Here is a 22,826-nt window from a genome sequence, read left to right as displayed (position 1 = left end):
AGCATAAAGTGTGCTACTAACTACCAATAAATAAGTAATCAAGATGTTATTTCTATAAATCAATGCATGCTTTATGATAACAGAATATTACCAGTCATGTTTATATGAAATTATTTAGTAAGCTAGAATTTACTAACGCGTTTAACATGTATTTCTTCAATCTGGTTATGAATAGAGTCCGCAGGGGGTCCATTGACGAGTTACCTCGAGGTCCTTGGTCTGATCGATCAATGGTGGTCTACAACCCATTCATAAATCAAATCGACTAATGCAGTCTTTATTATTAATGACAGTTGTTTGTCAAGAAATCTAGGCGACGTTATTCTATTCATGCTTGCCTGGGTCGTTTAAATCGAGTGATATATATATATATATATATATATATATATACTTGTATATATATTCACAATCATTAAATATATAATAATAAATTCACGTAGTAGTACGTGGACTTTTCCACTGGAACGTGTCATAGTGACCGACGTTGGAGAGAGAGAGAGAGAGAGAGAGAGAGCTTTCTACATGATACGCGTGTTTAAGGCAGCAGCACCGACAACAGTGTTCTATCAAAAGATGCTAAGTTGAGAAATATTTAGTAGAAGTATTTATAGTTTTGATAAATCTTGCTTCTGCTTCGCGACTTTGACACAGTCACATGACATATCATGTGCTATTTTATAGGACAATTGGTGTTTGATCGGTCGCAAGACCGCCCGTACCGACGAAACGGGAAGGGGGCGAGGATGGCCAAATGGTTATCATAAAGTCTGTTATTGAGTCAACTGACGTGGTTTCGATTCCCCGGTTGTACGAGACAATGAGCATGATCGCCTGTCCAACCCTGTGGGTTTTCTCCGGGTCCTCCAACTGCTAAAGACCCATAGGCGCATGCGAATTATTGAAATATAATTGAACCATATGTTAGTTCCGAAATAACCTAGTCTGGGTCGAGTAGACGTTAAACCCTCTCCCTTTCCGAAGAACCAGGACAAAAACCATTTGGCAAAACATCAGTTGCAGTCGCAAGAGCGCGTTGACCGGCCTGTTTCCAGCCAGTTGCTTCCAGATACCCAAAATAATACCTGCAACTAGTACCCAGTTTTGATCCCGGTCTACACTCGCCTTACAATGACTTCTCTAAATTATTCCAAAATTAAACATTGCCCTTTTTGAATTTCTAACAGATAGTTCAACAATATTCTGAAAAATGCAGCATGGTCCACATGTTGTCTATTGTTCCAATCTTTTAAAACTACTAAATATTTCAGACACACTTTACCTGCATGCACTATTAAAGTGCCCTGCACACCGACTTTCATGTGATACCCCGGTGTTTTCCCACGTTATACGAATGAAACGATGACTGTGGCAACTCTTATTAATCATCCTTTACACTCAGCTGCATCTAATGAAAGGATTTCGTCATGATTTATAAAAGGTTATTATATGACAGTATACAATGTATGCACTCGATTTATAGAGTAATAATAGTATCTTGATTGTATCCCACTCTAATTATCTATTTCAACATCCCTATTCATAATCCTGTGTAAGCTGTTATTTTCTATGATGTTTAGAAGGTAAACACTATACTATCCCAGTAGGTGACTGAGAAGAAAAAGATCAGAGACGACTCTGACGTTGGGGAATATAGGTGATCTCCCTTACTTTTAGTTCTATAACTTTTGATAACATTGTACCGATATCGTTTTTGTATCGCTATTGTTGTTGGCGGGGAGGTATTTGGATATCGCAAAGGAGGTTTTTGGACTGCAACTATTTCAGTGCAAAAACGATTGGGGCTCACTTTCCAAGGGTCGTAACTACTATAGATTAATTCAGTTTCAGTTTAAAATCTCATATACATTTCACATTGTGATTGGTCACACAATCACCACCATCCAATGGAAATCCAACGGTATTGAAGTTCAATTCGAATGCGTCTAATTAGACCCATTGTTACGTTTGATCAGTTGCGGCCCATTACATTTCCGTTCAATTTGACCATGGAAGCGGGTGTAAACGTCCTATTATGTGTAGTAGTAGGGTTTGCTTCCAATAGTCTTTTTGTTGGGCTGTTTTGTCATAGCCCTTACCCACCCATTCTGGTCGTGTGCTTGTGCGGATCATCCTTCCCGGCTAGTTTTCAGATGAGTTGGTTCCCTCAGGACACACTTGAGGTATCAACTTTTGTGAAAGCTGACGTTCAGCCAGCGGATCCCAATTGCAACCTTATGTGAGATGGTAGAGATGTCGAAATTGCAAAAAAAAAAATTGTAATCACATTCATTTTACATTAATCATGCGTTCATGTTCAGTATCCACATACCAACGGAATTGTCAATATCAATCACTATAAGTACACACAGTATGTGATCTTCATTTTTTTTTTTTTTTTTTTTTTGTGTGTGTTATTATTTTTTTAATATAAATTATTTGTTTAAATGACAAGCAGTGATTGCGTGAGAACGCAATTATTAGCTAAATTACACGTATTCGTAAATAGTATATAACGGATATGAAACAGGACAACAGAAAAAAATTGTTGCGGATTCTTTCCTTAATTATTTTTTGACAAAAAATATTTCGAGTCTGACACTGACTGGAGTTGACCTTTAGCAGAGAACAGGATCTAGATACGTGAGTAAATTGGACTGTTCTGCTGATGAGTGGGAGCGGCGTGGGTGTGTGAAAAGGGTGCGCTGGAATAACAATAGACTGTCCTCAGACTGTATGAATGACCGAGGTCATTCTCTCGCTCCGGTTACACGTCTTGACATTAACGGTCATTTGATCTTTTTGTCATTTTGAATACATGTATATACATTATTAACCAACAAGTTAAGGTCGTGATCAGTCGGACAGGTAGCCTTAACATCCAGCGGTCGCTGGGTTATATACAGGTATCTATAAAATCAATGGCATATAACAGTAATGAAGCTTCCAAATGACCCAGTTCGTATTTTTTGACACCAGAAGGTCTAAGGTATTCAGGTGCCACTTAGATAAACGTAGTCGCTCTTTCGTGGGTTTTACATGGGGGTCCGTTACGAAAGGATGGGACAATAGAGACTTTTGGCAAGCGTAAATTTCTGGTCCGTATCGCGTATCCGTATGGATTTTGCGTGAGACGTCATCAATGTGTGTGTATTTCTCATACGTGATACGGTACACGGATACGGTAGCACGTATCGAACAGCTTTCATACGGAAAAGGGCCGTATAACATTGCCGTGTCCTTTTACCGTCTTTTTTGCTTCTTTTAGACGCTGAAATGTTGTTCGAGTGGACGTTAAACCCCATTTCTCTCTCTCTCTCTCACTCTCTGAAATGTTGTATCATGGCGTTTTTATGAATCTGTGTGTATTCTAGAACACGAACGTGTATATTTGATGTGATTTTAACCATGATGGTTGATCTACGTGCTAAATTTAGGGAGGCGGAACCTTGCAAATCTGTAAATGATTTTATTCTGTGGTAAAGGGGTATAAACTTTCTGAAATGATACCTTAGTGAAACCAAAAATTGCAATCGAGTCGAAGTCGAAGATTTTTAATAAGATTTGACATTAAATTTTTTTAATAGCTCAGCGACTAGTACTGATGGTGATCTTGGTAGATATCTGTCATCATGCTGTAATAGAACTAAGCTCAGCTGATCGAGGTACACGTACGCGACGCGAAAATCTGCCAAAACTCTAAAACTACATTGACGCAACGTATCACGTGATGATACGGATACGCGATACGGATGTGAAAAATTCCACTTGCCAAAAGTCTCTAATGGCTTAACCCAACGTCGTATAGCGCAGTTCGTATTATTTGACACCAGAAAGGTTGGGCTAAGGTATTAACGTGCCACTTAGATAAAAGTGGCCTCTTTTTCGCAGCATCATGCGAATCATGAAAATATATCAATCACCTAGTTAATATTTACGGAAGTCCGATGTAAGCACCCCCTTTACTTCTCACGATGTTGAACTGTGTTTCTGACTGCACCTCAATTCCAAGTGTGATTCAATGTTGGCTCCAATACGGCCTCACGGAATTCTTCTCTGAACTACTTATGTGACAATGTCTTCTTATTGCCAAGACGTATTCTTGCAAACCACAGTTGTTTTTCGATGTCATATAATGAGGGTCCCAAAGTCAAACAAGTCATGGTAAAGAATAAAGGGCGTGCTTAACCCTTTTCTTTGTGTTTATTTCCGAGAATGGTACTTTTCCGATATTCACGTTGAACAAGCTTATAATTTGGGTGTAAGAAAAAGAAAAAAAACATACATTTGTCAAAGGATAAAACTAAATGTTACTTCCTTTTACAATACCCGAAAATCTTGTTCTAACATAGATGTATAGCATGAAATTAGAGGTCAAAAGTTTAATAAAGTTGGTACCTAATTGATCATAATTATGCGGTATTTGTAAATAAACAGGACAACATTATACTATTATGTATTAGACAACGATATAGTTAGTACATTTCATCAGGGAAAACATTAATGTAACAATAGTGTTTTAATCGTTTAAAGTCAAGGCAACCGAGTAAAGAGTCACGCAATACAATCAAAAGTTATTATTATTATTTTTCTGTTTAGAAACATCATATGTCGAAACGTATAATACTGTTAATGGCAATTGTTAATAAGGCCTTATATGGAAAATAAAACCTACCCCACAAATTTATGAAATTTTAAACAACAATTTATTAATTTTGACACGTGAACAATAATTAATGTACATCACAAACCAGTAACGGTGGCAATCGGTACAACTCAAGCCTTAGAATCAATAAAACAAATGAACCCGGTAGCTGTACCCTACAGCCAGTCCAGGTGTGTGAGTATCGATTTTGTTTGAGTGGGGAGGGGGTGTTTTGCAAAAATGACACCGACTGATGCACAGGCCTCTAATACACCATAGGTTCGAGCTTTTTAGGGGTGGGGTGCGGTGGCATGTTTCTCCAGAGAAATTTTTGACGAATCTAGCGTCCCCGAAATGTCATTTCCTGGATTTTGCAGAATTCTGATGGTCATAAAACACTTATAACATGAGTAAATTTTTTTACTACGCATGGGAATTCATGTTATTTATTAAGAATATTGCAAGAACATACAAAGTACTGTGAATCTGTGACAACTTATCTAAGTGATATTCACATTATTTACATGAACCTATATCTTTCATACATTATTGTGGCGAATATACATAAATTAGCAAAGATGTCCGCATATTTTCATCAAGCGTCCGCTCTTGACCAAGTTTAACCAACGGTCGCCGATTTTTTCAAGATCGATCGTGTCCGTCAGGTCAAGTCCCCACGAAAGAGTCAATAGTTTATTGAGGAGTTCATGTTGCATTACTGAATATAACAGTTTTTACTAATTTGAGCTTTGAAAAACTGGCACGTATTGGGATATCAAAAAAAAGTCATCAAACGTAAACACAAATATATTCATACATATATTAAGTATTTGGGATTTTTTTTCCTTCTGGCATTTTTTCTTTACCTCATTAATTCATTTATTCGCCGATTCATAATTCGTCAAGTGTCGCGCGAACCGACGAATCTGATATTTTTAAGTATTTAGAAAAATTCGTTTTAAATTTGCGCTCTGTTGTTATCTCTGTGGCAATCAAATAATAACAGAACAGTGGGGCGTCAAAACCTATTTTATTTCATTAACGTGATTAAATCGTAGGTATTCAATTATGTAACCCAAAGGTGATATAGACAGAGTGGCTGTGGCCAATTGCTGCCATGGTCTCGATTTTGTTATCCAAATACTGTATATAATAACGATTGTTCCTGAAAACAACGAACTGATAATTCTTCATGAGATATAGTTGATGGTCAGAGGAAAATGAAATGAAATGAAATGAAATGGGGTTTAACGTCCAACTGCTCTGCTCCGACTGGGCTAATGAAGACGGGCATACGCCATAGGGTGTGCTATAAGCGGAATTGTGCCCGGACAGCGGCGCGACAGGCCTACTCTTATATCGAATTCAATATAAGATCTCGGGCAACATCTCGGGGAACTTTCTCGGGCAACACTGTGGTGGTTGTACCATCACTACCGTGTTGTGATTTATTTTAAAAAAAATGTTGATAACAGTTATCAAGGAAGATGTCGGGGGGGGGGGGCACGCCGAAAATCTCGGGGAACTTTCTGGGGCAACACTGATCCGCCGCGGCTCACTATAACCCTTGGTGGTTGTACTATCACTACCGTGTTGTGATGTATTTAAAAAAATTGTTGATAACATGTTATTTGATAACAGTTATCAAGGAAGATGTATGCAAAATGTAAATTACAATAAAACGAAGTGCATTGTAGCTCACTAAAATGCGTATTTGCGTTGTCTGTCGGAGGAAATGTAACAAGAACCGAAAGAAAACACGTACGTAACTTCGGGTATTGTACGAACGACTGTAGTAAACTTACGAAAAAAACTTTCTTCATATAGATAATGCAACCCCATGGTATTAGAACTCCCCCGACTCTTCTCCCCACCCGTTATCATTAGCTCGATTGGAAATAAAGGAGGACGTTCTTTAAACCCCATTTGATTGTTATTTCGTCTACCCGCCAAACATCAAAATTAATATAACTTGTAAATAGTCAATTAAATCAGAATGACTTACTTGTATAATAACTGCTATAAAGAAACGACAAATCTTGAATTGAGCAAGCGAGCTTATTTCCACTATAATAATTACCTCGTGTGTATAATATATGATAGTGTGTACATTGACTGGGACCTATAAATATATGGGACAAACGTAAGACGCGAATCGGTGGCTTGGTAGGTCTGTATAGGCCAGAGTACAATAACTATACCAAGCTTCACTTGCTTTCTTTCCCTTTTTTTTCGTCAACAAATGTAAGACATATACCTTTGTTTAAAGTTAAGTGAATAGTGACGTTGAACACAAGCCGTGATTGTTTAAACCTATGTGATAGATACATCATGGATATTACAACTGGTCAAGTGCGCCAGGACATCCACAGAATATGATTACTTCATTTGCAACAAGTAGGGTCTTTCCACATTTATCCGTCAATAGGTTCCGTTCGTATCTGTATTATAATAGAAGCCATGTTTTTTTTATCGTTTTTTTGGGGGGAAAAAGTAGGTAAATCATACATGGTATCACTAGTGAAGTCATCTTGTTGAGAGGTTGTTATAAGGGAACGTTGAGAGAATACTCGTCGAAAAAGCCGCCTAAATATATTAGTCATTGTTCTTCCATAACTATATTACTCTATCCAGTTACTAAATGCCTCTAAAAGATTTTTATCAATATACTTCGTTTAATCAATGAACTTGCACCAATTATTATAAGTTAGGGGCGGTAACTCAGGGCGTACTTGAAAACTGATATTTGTCATTTCAGCCCAGTACTAGCCCTGAAAATGTAAAGTGTGGGCAAAGTTCTCTCCCCGGCATGTGACTATATAAATTCAGATAGCACCACTGTATTGGTGAGGCGTTAGGTGACATTGAATACTGGTTATAATGGCACCCATAACTAAAAATGAAAGTGTTCCTTTAACTGAACAATATGAAGGGTGTAGAATTACAATACCATGGTTCAAGTAACTAGTTTAATCGTTTACGTCATCTAGCTGTACCAATCAAACATAACCCAGTTACTTTGTTTTTTTCCTCTGATCTTTTTTACAATTCAAAACATTCAGGTCGGGCTTGATTCGCCTGTTAACCTTGAACAGGTTGGTTGTTTGAGAACTTCTTTACATCAACATTCCAATTAAATACTGACTTCTATTTTGTAACATGAACAATGTCTCAGTGGCCATTATCAAAACTCTAACCATAATACTATGAACAACTTTTTGTGCAATAAGGGCATTAATTCATTAAGGGGGTTGTTTTGGAACGTTATGTATAATTACTCTTAATAATTGATTGTCAATAATACTAATCTGTATAGGTTTGGTATTGTCAATCGTATTCTATCCATTTGTCAATACATTTAAATGTATACTATGTGTGTGGTCTGACTCCCGTGTCGTTATTTAAGGTAGGAGGCAATACATTATAACGAACATCAATACAAGTTTCATATTAATTGGAGACCGTGGTGGCATTAGCGGTGATATTGATATAATTCGTACAAACCCAACACCCTTTAACTTTGTCGAACTTATTCCCCAAGATCAAAGACTTTCTAGTTATTAATTGAAAGCGTGAGAACGGGTACACGTTATATATCGCAACATTGGAAATAATTGGCCTAGAACGTACATCAAAAGCTTTTACTAAACAATGAATTAATATCCTGCGTAGATATGAATCACGGATCTCATATATAGTTAAGTGTTTCTAGTTCTTCTGAAGGGTGAAAAATTGAAGACACATCTGCAGTCTAGGTCTGTAAGCTAAACCAGATTGGCTTTTCTGACATCGTGGGTCCAGGGGAATAACGCATGCCAATATCCAAGCCGTTTATGCAGCTACATAAACCCTTTCGACAGACAGGTTGCTACAGGCACATTTAAATCTACTCAGATCTCTGCGTGCAGCCATTAAAGTTTGATGGAGAGAATGCTACAGAATAAGAATCTTTTAAAATAATTTTAATCTAGTTTATCTTTGGTCGTTTGAATGGAGCATACGTTACTTATTGTGATTAGGTTTCAGAATTACACAGCTTAATATTTCAAATCAGATATAGTCTATTTCCTGGTAGGCAGGGTTAGGGCTAAAAGTAGGTAAACCTTACCCTAACCATGAATTCTGAGTTTTACTCATAGAAATGACCTTCCAAAACGGCCTGATCTCGTCAACGACATTCTGGCCATAAGCTGAAATGGAATGGAGTTTAACGTCCTACTGTTCTGCATCCACTGGTCATACAGTGTACTATGAGGGGAATTTCGCCCAGACAGCGGCACTACGGCATAATTTTATATCGAATTCCAACTGTCAAAGGTTCTTATACATGCATGCTAATGTATACCCGGGATCCAAACGACTATACGTTGCCCCTTGCCAGGATATATCTCCTTCATCTGCTTCATCACTGACAAGGGGGGACCATGCAGGAAAATCCCGATGAACTTCCTCGGTCAACACCGAGAACGAACATGGGACCTCCGGGTTAGCGAGACAACTTTAACTAACTGAGCCACCACGGCTCCTCACAACCAAAATTTGACCATAAACTAAACAGCACCTACAGATCATTGGACGCAAACACCCCTCCCTGTGCTGTGTGTGGTATTTAAATCAGTTTAAATAAATACAATTAAAGAAACACAGATACTCCTTTCATTGGTGATAAAAGCAAATACCAGATAAAAGTGTTACCCTCACAACAATATCGCTAAATACTTATCGCTTGTTCCTTCATCAAGAGATCTCCTCTTCTTTGATGGGAACCAAGTTTTGCACCTTTCCCTCATTATCACCGATACATGAGATTGTTTGTGGAAACTTAATTGAAAGAAACGACTTTTAGTTTAATGTTTAAAATATATGTCTGGCAAATGAAGTGTATGTAAGTCTAGGTCCCTTCGCTTGAACAACTTCTAACAGGTAGCTTCACGGTTTGTAGAAAAACTCAACCACGCACCTGGCTAGTAACAATATTTACCACATAGGAAAATAAACGGTTTTTTTCTCGTTATCGTTTTAGTTAATTTATAGAGCTTGAGTAAGTTAATTCTTCGTATATATATCGTTAAAGTTTAGAAAATGGGAGTATTGTATTTGGTCCGGTTATAGACAACTTTTTCATGTGTTTGTATACATAATAAGCAAGTCTTTGTTGTCTAACGTATACAAAATATATAAAGGGTATATTGGGTTGTGGGAGCCAAGGTGGATCAGCCCACGTTATATAGCTAGGAGGTGCAGGGTACGGCCCCTTTTATTGATTTTCACGTTTCATCTTGTCAGTGGTGCGGCGAGCGTCCGACAAGAAAGGATTGGAACGAAAATCCGACGTTGAACTTCCGACGATGAGTAGGATGTTAAGCCCAATTTCAGTTCAGTTTGTACTGTTTAAAGGAGCTAAACCACTAATATTTGAGACCTAGAAATTGACCCAAATGGGTCACAACGCATATAATAATGTAATCTGATTGTATATAAACTGATTTACATTCAGTTGTTTCCGTTTTGACTCTAATTGCAAATCAGTTATGTCCAGCGAAATACGGCATGAGTCTGAACCGAATAGCAATTTCTAGCGCCTGGTTATTCCAGTCTATTGCGCATCCTCTCCAGATAAGATATGGCGTCACCGTTTGACAGGAGTTGTGGAATATGTCTAGCCTCGCTCTTTCTGGTCACTTTTTACAAATGACGCTGAAACGCACTATGATACACGATTCGTGTACCAATGGTAAAATGTTTATTTTGTCTTAAATATTGGATATCAGAAGCCTACCTTTTCCTGGTAAGATCACAACATCAATGTTGATTTGAATTGACAAATGATTCGTATTTTCAACGTGTAAGACTTGGGATGATACTGAGTTAGAGACTTAGCTACTTTAATTGGAGGGGTATTGTAAACTTTGTTAACCGATACGTAGGCGTTATTTTTGGCTCAATAAAATATGGTTATCTAGCATAAACCCAATAGGGAAACTGCACAACAAAACGCAGACAAAAATACACATATAATTTAGAAACTATATGAACATTTAGTATTCTCGAAGGCCATCGCTGTTAATATGGCTGTTAAAAAACATCATTTTAGTCGACAGAGTTTTCAAATACTGTATTTATCTGTTAAGAGGGGGGGGGGGTATTTTTAGGATACAGAATGCTGTAAATGGATGTCATATAATATGTGTTTACTTCTTGCAAAACCTGAACATGGTTTGTATCATTCACTACTATCCGATTTCCCTGAATCGAATTTTAACATTCAGTTGTGTAGCCTTATATCAGAAGCCGCCTGAATTAATACTCCCTAGTAGTGTAGTCTACGGTGGGTTGGAGACGCTAAAGGGTTAATAATGATATTGCTTTTTTACAATAGCTGCTTGCTAAGCGAATTTACCATTGGCAGATTCTGGAATAGCTTTCAAGGCACATTTATTAATCCAAAACAGAATTGCTAAATCATGAAAGCGATGGACAACTTTTGGATGTTCTAAGAATGTCCAGAATTCTACATGACTTAGATATTGGACAACACTATAATTTATAATGTACAGTATCTTGATTGGAGCTGTCGAAATGTCATTTGATTTGGTCAACCTGTTTCTTATCTTACCAGTGATGTCCTCTTGGCCTAAATGATAAAAATACTTCTCTGTGGTGATAACTCTGTTTACGTTTGATATATATTAGTTGTTAATTAATTCTTTGACCGCATTCTTATATGTAAATTCTTAAACTGAATGCGGTCGACCCGTCAACAAGCTGTTATCCATCAAAATAATGAAGATATAAACAATCTAGTTTTCTTGGAAAATTTGCAGCGATAAAACTTGTCTCATCAATCACCATCTTAAACATAACTCACTTAAACAAAATGAAAATATTTTTCTGAACGGTTTGGACAATTAATAAATTCTTAAATTAAACTCACTTAAACAAAATGAAAATATTTTTCTGAACGGTTTGGACAATTAATAAATTCTTAAATTAAAGTGTAATTCATTGGAGAATTTAACATACATTATTTAAGAGCTAAATCTGCATATTGCAGGTCTTTCGTTAGGCTTGAAATATTATCTAAATTATTAATTAGACATTCATTAACATATCCAGACCAGGTATATAATCAACTCTCGATGGCATCAGATTTCTCCGATATTAAATAGATTAGAACGATTCAGCCATATTTTGATTAAATTTAAAAATGGAGGAGCGAGACTTAGCTTCGAACAACCATGGTTGAAATTATTGCACATATCTCGTCAAGCCTTCAAGGGCTAATATCTCCGCTCTCAATAAAGTAATTTGAATGAAATTTTCAAATTATTCATTTTACATAATCTGTTTTCGAACTATTATAACAAGAATGGCTAGCTCTTTACCTAAATCTTACATAATGTATCTTTAATAGAAATTTAGATGGAATGCGTAAGATTTGTAGAACGTTTTCATAATATTTATTAATAGCTTTAAGTATTTACAGAAATCAGCCAAGGGCATAAATGACAAAACACGGGCATATATATATATTTTTGAACTACACAATGGACGACAGATTTGCAGTGGGGTTTGTGGTATATCATTAAGCCAGCATGTGCACGTTTTACTAGGGAGATGTCTGAGGCATGCTCCTCCGAGAAAGTTTTGGCTCCCTATGGAGAAATATCAGGTGAATTTATACCAAATTTAGTCACAGTTTATCAGAAATCCAATATAAAAGTTCAATATTTTGACATTGTACAGTGGTTTATTGGAAGTACAATAATCATGTGTACAAAAAACATGTGTACGATAAACATGTATGCGCGCATTATCAAGGAAAAAATGATATCAGATGTATTTTCACATACACCGAACAATGCATGACACAAAACTGAATGGGACGTTCGTATCACGACAGTTTCCATTTCGGTTTCATATACTTCTATATCATTGAGTTTGGTACCAAATATCGGAGAAACAGTTTGATAAAAAATACAGCTTCCCTTTATATGCTCTAACTTTACGTGGAATACATTGTCACCGTTGACATCCTTTATAGTTATCCCTAAGTTTACTTTCAAATTTATGAAATCTTGTAAAGTGGAAGTTGTTTTTTTTTTCATAGAATTTTGTAGTGATTATTCATTTGGGTATATATATATACATGTATAAAAAAAACACTTTTATTTTCAAAATTTTCTGATCGTAAATGGCGATCCCCTTTTGTGGAGTTACCTTTCCAGTCATATTTTGACTTTTAAAGCTTGGGAACCCGACCACAACAGAACAACATAGACCCTCATTTCAATAGCCTAACAACATTACAATATAAACTGCACCCCGTACAACTGCGACTGGTACAGAATGCGTATACAACAAAATTACTCCATAATACGGACAATCCTAACGCTAAACAGCTAGACCAAATGTGTTTATTCCAGACACTTAACGGGATTGTTAGCTAAAGTCAAATATATAATAAATCATGTCTATGTTATTGTTATACTGTATAAGACATAGGACAATATGGGACCCCCACATGTTAATTTGGGCTTTAAAAACGCACAGTGTGGACAATCCTACGAAGTCTTAACAAATTAAAAATTGCAGGAGTTACAGTCAAGAAAATATAATAATCTCCCAAGGTTTATCAGACTAACACGTGAAATGAAAAATACTTGGGTCTAACGTCCTGCGTTTCTGCACCAATCAGCATAATGAAGCCGGACACATGTTATGCAGTGTACCTACTTACTCTTCACCGAATTCCAATTTACGTGCACGTCAACATGTATACGGGGCCATGTTTTCGCCCCACCCGAACGAATAGACGTCGTTCCTTGCCAGAACCCCCATCCCTGTAAACTGACAACTATAATACTGACAACGTGAAACAAACTGGTAAATACGAGGAACTTCTTTGGGACCTTATAGTAACGGTGACTCCACACGTGAAATGTGTATCATATAAAACGAAATACGCAGTTTAACTGTTTATAATCTTAATGCCCATAAATGTTATACGAAAACAATTACATATGAACCATCTAGAAATCTTGCACGAAGAACTTGTGTAAATATTTGGTTTACAAGTCCCAGAAGATACGTAGATGACTAACAACATGTACATAGTTTGCATTTTAACTTCTAAACGGAAGAGGGAAATGTTTTTAGCGTTTGTTTAATTTGTTGCATGACTGCAGGTTTTCTTTTGTTTCCTACTTGAAAACAATAGAAACTAAATATCATTCAACAGATGTTATATTCTTAGACCTTTCTTATGAACCTTTCCTGTTGTTGTTTAAAATAGAAATGAAAGGTGTTTTATGACACGTAAATATCTCGGGGTACCTTGCTCCCCCGTTGTAAGACAATGATGGCTCTCCAATACATTTCATATACTGAATAATCTGAATAATGCTGACTCAATCAGATATATTTTGCTAATTAAAAATCAAATACAATTAATAATCCGAATAGGTCTTAGCATTAAGATATATTTTAGTAATAATTAATAATTCGAATATACAGGGGTTACCATTAAGCTTTTTTTTAAAAAAAAACCCGAATGTGGATTACTGTTAAGATACATTTTGCTAATTGATAATTCTATGAGGTGTTACCATTAAGGCATATATTACTAATCAGTAATGATAAAAGGTGTTAACATTAAGATATGATACTTAATAATCCGAATACGTGTAATCGTTAAGACTTTTTTTTTGAAAATTCATAATCCCAATGGGTGTTACAATTCAGATACATTTGCTAATTAATAATCGAAATGGGTGTTACAATTCAGATACATTTTGCTAATTAATAATTCTAACAGGTGTTACTATTAAGATACATTTTGCTAGTTTTAAAATAATCCGAATTCCCTTTAAAATATATCTTGCTAATTAATAAATATAACAGGCATCACTAATATTATATATTTTGCTACGTAATTATCATATTTTCTTACCATTAACAGGGGTTATAATCTTTTGATTTTCCAATCTCAATAACGCGGACGCATTCAGATATGTTTTGCATTTTCATTTTATATTAAAATCTTATCATTTTTATTGTTGATCTTTAAAATTCCTAAGAGGGTACAAAATAAAATGTTTGGTTTGGTTTGTCTCGGATTAAAAGTGGTACCTCACATTACAGCTATTCGGGTTGAATTTGAATTGAAATGCGCCACACTGAATGCGCATAACTAGCAAAAGTCTTGCATCTTCGGCATCTTGCCATTCGGCGTCGGGGACGATTTCGTCGGCACCACGATCAAAGGCGAATGTAGATGATTACCTTTTTGTTTGGTCGCGTTTGCTATACATAATCAAGTATATACATGTATTTCACTCTCGACTCTATACTAGCGAAGGTAGGATGATTTAGATGGACATGCGTCATATAGTGAGCTGTGAGTGCAATTTTGCCCGGACAGCGGTGCCACGGCCTACATTTATATCGAATTCCAACTATAAAGGGATCTATTAAGTCCACGCCAGTGTGTACACAGGAACTTTGTTTTTCGTCCGTCCTGCTCCACTGACAAGGCGAAACCACGCCGGAAAATCAAGACAAGACACAAGACTCAGGAGGCCAGTGCCTCACCACTGTTGGAAGATGGCAACAGTAATAGAGTACAGGATATTTGCCAATTCTGGCATTTATCAGATGGGTGTTACGGGTCAATTTATTGCCTGGTCAACCGAAGGTGATTGCTGATCATGATGTACCCCTGATGTCAATCGGGAACCCTACTTACCAACTTTTTCCTTGGGTCATAAAACCTTTCGCACATAGAGGACACTTGACTGCTCCACAAAACCGCTTTAATTTCAGACTGAGTCGTGCAGGTATGACAATCGAAAACTCATTTGGAAGACTAAAAGGAAGATGGAGGTGCCAATACCTCATCCAGGTTTTTTTCTTTTTTTACTCAATCCTGCTTAAGATTTTTCATCTTATTTCGACACTGATCGGCCGTCCTCTGATACTCCTGGTCTGACAGAATTCAGTCAGCCTGTTGTTTAATCTGAATTGAATTCAGAATAAAGTCTAATTCCGGACTTTGGCGTCACACTCAATTCGATAAAAACCGAACTGAATCTGAATTAACGACTCCGTATATTTTTCCGAATTCAACCCGGAACATATATTCCGAACCGGGTTATTCGCATTCAAGATTTGAGTGTGACACGCTTGATTCAGATCAACAGTTTTACCGGAAACGATAACTTTGCGCGTATGTTGGAGTGTAGCCTACATAGGTGTAGCCCTTCGTCACTGAAACAAATACTGCGGTAAAATAACCAGCTATCAATAGGTTGTCAGGCAACGAAACATACACCCTCAGCAGTTAAGTCTTCCGAGCAGTCAACAAGGGTTGTGGCATACTTTTCTTTTTGTCAGTAATGCAAACATGTACAACACACTAAATTCTGATTACAAGTTCTGCCCTATACTAACATTTAATATCATGGGCCATAATTCGGGCAGTAATTATCATAAATCATTCAAAATCAATTGGTTTCTTCATCCATGACCTTAAAGACTGTGCATAAATATCATGGGCCATAACTCGTGCAGTAATTATCGTGGGCAAATAAAAATCAAAATACAAAGATAGAGTTGTCAGATCACAGCTGACCATTCACGGTCTAGACCTTGGGGGCAGGACAGGTAAGCTTTAGTCGTCTCGAGTCTAGTGAAGTCCAGTCAGTCTCTAGCATGTATTGCATATAACTGGATACAAATGATAACAAAATGCATTGCTTTACATTATGTATGTTTAGTGCTGAAAGGACTTGCATTATGAAATGGGAGCCAGGATGGTTCAGTGAGTAAGAAGCTGAATCTCTGGTCTGGTGGTCGAGGGTTCGCTCCCGATGTTGACCGAAAACGTTCATCGTGATTTTCCGGCGTGGTTTCCCCATGTCAGTGTTGCATTTCGGAGGGCCTGACAAGGGCAGCTGTCTAGTCGTTCAGATGGGACGAAAGACAAGAGTTCCCGTGTACACATTGACGTGGACGTAAAAAAATCCCTTGATAGTTGGAATTCAATAAAAGCGTAGGCCGTAGCGCCGCTGTCCTGGGAAAATGATTTATGTCCGTCTTTATAAGCCCAGTCGGGCCAGGCCAGAACAGTAGGAAGTTTAACCCCATATCATAACATGTACATACGTGTTGATGTATAGCAAATGCTACCAAAAGAGTAATCATCCTCATTCGCATTTGATTTTTTAGGTGCCAGCGAAATCGTGCCCGGTGCTGCATGCCAAGATGTGGACGATATAAGACCCAGCGTCACTGATTTAGCTTTGCTTGCCTCAGGAAATTACACTTATCTTGGATATGAATGACCTTCACTAGGACTTCAATCCTAATAAACTGTAATGTGACGCACCGATTTTAAACCGGGAAAACCCATCCGAATTCCGGAGGCCGGTCTCCCTAATTCGCATTCAATGCACATGCAGTGTGAACGCAGCTTCGTTATTTCAGATTCAATCGGTTTTTAGCGAATTGAGTGTGACGCCCAATTCCGGAATACGATATTTTCTGAATTCAATTCAGATTTAACACCCAGTGTGAACGCACCTATACAGACATTGAACTTTAATTCGGAACAGGTTATTATTTGATTTGAAATTAAAGTCGAATTTCAAAAGATCATGCAATTCGATAAAATCTGAACTCAAGTTCATGAAGCGTCTGATGTCTTAAGTATTTTGTTTTGCTAATAATCAGTTGAAAGGTTTCACTAACTTGCTATGTATTATTCTAGAGATTTGCGTCGATGATCAGCTAATGAAGAGAAGGGGAATCTAACACACTCTATATGTAGAGTGCATTATCATAACTATGTCCGAAAACATGTGTTCTAGACAATTATAAACCTATAATGGTAAATCTCTTTGATCTTTGGGGTATATTCTATGCCCGGAATAACTTGCGATATACACAGGGGAGTTTCGGGTTATTCTTCTGAAAGATTTTCTTTAAAGTAGCTAAGTCTCTAACTCAATATCATCTAAAATCTTCCACATTGAAAACACGAATAATTTGTCAATTGAAATCAACACTGATGTTGTGATCTTAACGGGAAAAGATGGGCTTCGGATATCCTATATTTAAGACAAAATAAACATTTTACCATTGGTACACGAATCGTCTGATGTCAGTATAATGGATATCAACATTTATAGCTATATCGATATGCATTACGTTTTCAGTATAACGGACATCAACATTTATAGCTACATATATATAGATACGCATTACGTTTTCCTCTTTAGAGACATGCGGAAATCAATATATTTTTATAACACATGTTTGTGTTGAGTGGACGTTAAACCCCATTTTCTCACTCTTCAGTGACATCTAATCAAAAAAAAAACTATCTCTCATATAGGACAAGGTCATGCTTTGCCTTACCGATGAATTGCTGATGACTCACAGCTTGTGTACAACTTTATTTCAAAATCATTGAACGCAATAGTCATCGAACCAAATCAAACTGAACTAACCTTTGACCAATTTTTCTCACACAGAAGTTCGTTTCGTTATGTCTGAAAACTCAGACATTCAGTGTTTAACTTTACTAGGTTCACATGGGGTTGATTTTCTCATAAAGAGAGAGATTAACCTTTTCAAATTTAATAAACCGTAAACAGATTTGATATCACATTGTAACATAAAAAACCAACAACTGTCTGTATACGTCAGAAGAACAGCTATACTGGGAAATCGTCATAGTTATTTATTTGATATCCACCACTAAAAAGTAGTTTACGTCACGTATATTGATATTATCTGTATAATTTGTGATAAGACTTCAAGCTTACAAATTTTTAGTATACGTTTTGTTTTGAAACCACCTGGTCGGTGATTTTCGAAGTCAAAACAGCTTATGAATGATATGAAATGGGATTTAACGCCCTACTGTGCTGGGTGTGTGGGGTGGGGGCGTGGATGGCCGAATGGTGCGCGTTGTATCATAAAGTCTGTCATTGAGTCAACTGGCGTGGTTTCTATTCCCCGGTTGTACGTGACAAGGAATAGGGTCGCCTGTCCATCCTCGTGGGTTTGCTCCGGGTCCCCCGGTTTCATCCCACTGCTAAATACCCCTACGGACAAGCGAATTATCGAAATATAATTGCACCACATGTTAGTCCCGAAATAACTTAGTTTCCGTCGAATGGACGTTAAACCCTCACACGTGATGTGCTATGCGGTCAATTTGCCCAGACAGTGGCACTATGGCCGACCTACTCTTATTTCGAATTCCAACTGTCAAGGCTTCTTTTACGCATAATGATATTGCCAATGAAAATGAAATGAAATGGGGTTTAACGTCGAATTCCAACTGTCAGTGGATCTTTTACGTGAACGCCAATGTGTACACGGGAACTCGGTTTTCCGTCCCATCCGAACGACTAGACATCTGTCCTTGTCATGCCCTCCGTCCTGCATCACTGACAAGGGGGGAACCACGCCGGAAAATGTGGATGAACTTTCTCGGCCAATGCAGGGATCGAACACCCGACCTCTTTGCTCGCGAGCTAGCGTCCTACCCACTTAGCCACTGTGATCCCATAATGGTATTGCACGAGGTAGAGTGTGATAAGTCTTTCTAGAATACATATAATACCACCTTTTATTTAATTGTACCGTTCATAAAAATAACAATTTCGGGTGTCGTACTGTTTGCATACACATAATATATTTTGAACGAAATGGTACATCAACAGGATCTAACAAACAGATATTTATATTTCTGTTGAACTCCCAAGCACTTTTAGAAGAAATTAAAACATACAGAGACATTGTGACTCATGAATTAGCGAATAACGTCATTACTTCGAACAGAAGAAAACCCCATCCTGTTTTGGCATAATATAACCGTCTGCATGTCGGTAAACTAACTTTTAAAAATTGCCCCTGATTACTTTAACAAGTTGAAATGTGGTGCATTAGCATCTTTTTGATGGAGCTCCATGCTCCAAGGTGCCAAGTATTGTAATTTGTAGACAGTGCATATTGGCAATACAGAAGTAAGTACACGTATATCAGCACTTTCAAGACACACTGACTGGTTTACCGAGATTATTAACCTTTTTTCTAGACTTTCTTTATTTTGGTAGTATTTTGGAGGTTCTTTTTTTTCAAAGAGTCTTATGAATTAAGATTCGATTATCTTTGTGCTAGAAATCACATTAAAGTGTCAATGACAAGAGCAAGTAATAAAATTCGTTTCAAACACTTTAAAAAAAAATAGTGTTACTTGATGCTGAAATATGTAAAGGGGCATAACTCCATTTATGAACAGCAACTATGGGTAAATTAACCAATTTCGATGGTTTAATTCGATGTCTAGTCGCATTTTATTGATCGTTACCGAAAAGTAAAAAAAAAGGAATTATGATTACACACATGGTTTAAACTTAATTGTCTTAGGACAATTCATTTTAATCAGAAAGTAGGGCGTGCAGAGCGGGAAGTTAGTTTACGTGCACTAACAAAATTTTACATAGATGCAAAAATTGTTCGAACGGCGTATAGCTCGAACTCGCCTAACTACACGAATTTCTCGGGTTTAGGAAAGTATTTGTTTGACTTCCCCGTCAACTGACATCTAATTCCAAAACAACACCAACAGATAAGACTAATTAAATGCTTAGGTTTAGATATTTCGTAGCATCGCACCTGGCTGCAATCCGCTATGTCAGTGACAATTTAAACTCTTAAATAAAAACTCGGTATAAAAACAACTCGATGCTGACAGTCCAATCTTTTCAATATTTAAACACGACAAATAGTTACCTACATCCCGTCGTCGAATTGCTGAACTACCACCAGTCAAGAACTGTACTTGACCAAATACTAGAATCACCTTAATTTATTATATCTACATGTCGCTTATGCATTTATGAGGCATACGTGTAGCTTCGTCGAATAGTAACTCCTATTCTCAATTATGGCAAATGGGTATAGTAGTTCCACAATATAGACATTAATTACAGGACATTGCATTGATTCTGTGATCATTTCAAGACTTCTGCTAAATTTGAGATTATTTTTTTTTCATTGCATAAGGTACAAGTACGCGGTTACAGTAGTAAACAAACTGAATATTCGGTTCGTCTTTAACCCAGTATTATTTAGTATTACTGTTTCGTGTTGCTGTTTAGTTAATGAATTTGGACACTCATAAGCATAAATTAGATGCTTTTCAGCTATCTGTATAAACATAATGCATACAACCGCTTTTAATAATATGTACCTATCTTATAGTACATCAATAATTCATAATGATATCTGGTCCTACGATAAACTGGTATTTCAATTGCATCTGCAAGTTTACTTTAAGTTATTTTGAAATATAAGCGAACGCATTCATGGAATATGCCATTCTCATCCTGAGAAGTTATAATTATGTACACGAACAACGTCACACATTATTGAGAAACTTTTAAATATGTATAAAAATATAACAATGGTTCCCGACATTAATTGCAGCAAATGTTGCGTTTTGGTCTAAGCTTGTTTCAGCAGTTGCATGTTTTTGTAAAGTAATAAACAATCCTACATGGACTTCACTAACTGATATGACCCACTCGATTCAATCTGATCGACAATGTTCATCACAAATCAAATAATAATACCATATATTTCATAACAGATAATTGTACAAATTCAAAGTTAAATATAAAATTAACTGAGATCGAAACCACAAAATGTGATAAGTAGAGATAATCTGATAGACTATAAACTCTAATACTTACCTCGTGTAGACTGCAAACCATGTGGTCGATTGTACGCTAGTGTTAGTTTTACAAGTTTTCACGTCCCGACACGTAATTTAAAGTCTTCTCCACCACGGTAACCTTGATGATCGGGCCAAGGCAATGAGAGATTCTGCATAATAATTTGTAGCAGCCAATTCCAGGGATTTATCCCCGGGAAATTTCCTCTGCCCTGGATTTAGTTCTTGTCGTAAAATTATCATAAATAATGAGCGAGTGAGTAGAGTTGTAGAATCGTAGATCCCAATTTCGTGTTTCACATCTATATACAGTTCAATAGATTTGTGGTGTAAAACACAGCCACAACATCATCACGAATATGTAGCATTATTTCATACTTCTTAAGTCCAATTTCAATGCAGTTCGCTATAGACACTATTAGACGGCCTATGATTATTCCTCCCTAAACACCTGGTACCACTTCCAATAGCTCTCATTATTTCTGTTGTGCGTGGGTGTTTATACAGACACGTTGCAAATCAAAAATATATAACTTTAATTATAGCGTAATAGACACCTGTGAACGATATTGTCCTAGGTGGAAACATCGTTTAACCTTTAGCTAGACGAAGAAGACTTTAATTGGCAGCAGAACAGTAGGACGTTAAGCCCCGTTTCAATTCATTTCATTTCGTTAACTAACAAATAAATAAGGAACTTTGGATAAATTATCTTAAACTTTTATGATTATAAAGGAATCGAGAACACAGTATTACACGTCTATATATTCGTACATTGCATGATACATGTACATCCCTAAATTAATATTCTTTTTAAAAAAAAAAATACATCTTTTATTAAACGTGTAAATTCAATTTACAATCTCTATATTAATAGTATTACACGTCTATATATTCGTACATTGCATTATACATGTACATCCCTAAATATTCTTTTTATATACAAAAAATACATCTTTTATTAAACGTGTAAATTCAATTTACAACCGCTCTATTAATAGTGCATTAGGGTAATTTATTTAGGTTTAGGTTTATTTTCAGCACATTTTATCAATACGTGGCTTCATTATCTCATAACAACAGTAGATTTATCTGCTTTGATTTAATGTTTTGCATTTGTAGGATAATATTTCAGTTTAATTCGTCTGAACTCATCAAATATCATCCTATTTGTTTAAATAGATGCAACTGTAGTCACGTGTACCTGATTTGAAATGTTGCAACCATCTTTGACTAAAATAAGTTCTTTTGGTAGTTGAAACTATCATTATACATACTTAATTAGCAGAAACCGTAATTATATATGGATATCTGAAGTTATAACTTTATTTTGATAACTAAAGCTAGAACTCATGTTTTAATAACTAAGCTATAACTCGTGTTTTAATAAGTACACCAGTATAACTCGTATTTTAATAACTAAAGCATTATAAC

The 22,826-nt window shown here is 36.5% G+C and overlaps 1 protein-coding gene across 2 annotated transcripts in view; it reads right to left on the bottom strand.

The window, feature by feature from the left end:
- Positions 1-21,626, bottom strand: part of LOC126814729 (matrix metallopeptidase-21) — a 112,902-nt gene extending 91,276 nt beyond the window's left edge. Inside the window, exon 1 of one of the 2 annotated variants that reach the window (XM_050540087.2) lies at positions 21,412-21,626. The gene's annotated coding sequence lies outside the window, so the exon portion shown is untranslated. Of the gene's footprint in view, positions 1-6,647; positions 6,728-21,411 lie in introns of those variants that run through there. The other variant, XM_050540088.2, reaches the window with a different exon arrangement.
- Positions 21,627-22,826: the final 1,200 nt, after the last annotated feature.

This window comes from Patella vulgata, chromosome 3, assembly GCF_932274485.2.
Source record: "Patella vulgata chromosome 3, xgPatVulg1.2, whole genome shotgun sequence".
Taxonomy (NCBI): domain Eukaryota; kingdom Metazoa; phylum Mollusca; class Gastropoda; family Patellidae; genus Patella; species Patella vulgata.
Note: the sequence above shows the minus strand (reverse complement) of the source record. Positions and strands in the feature narration are given on the sequence as shown.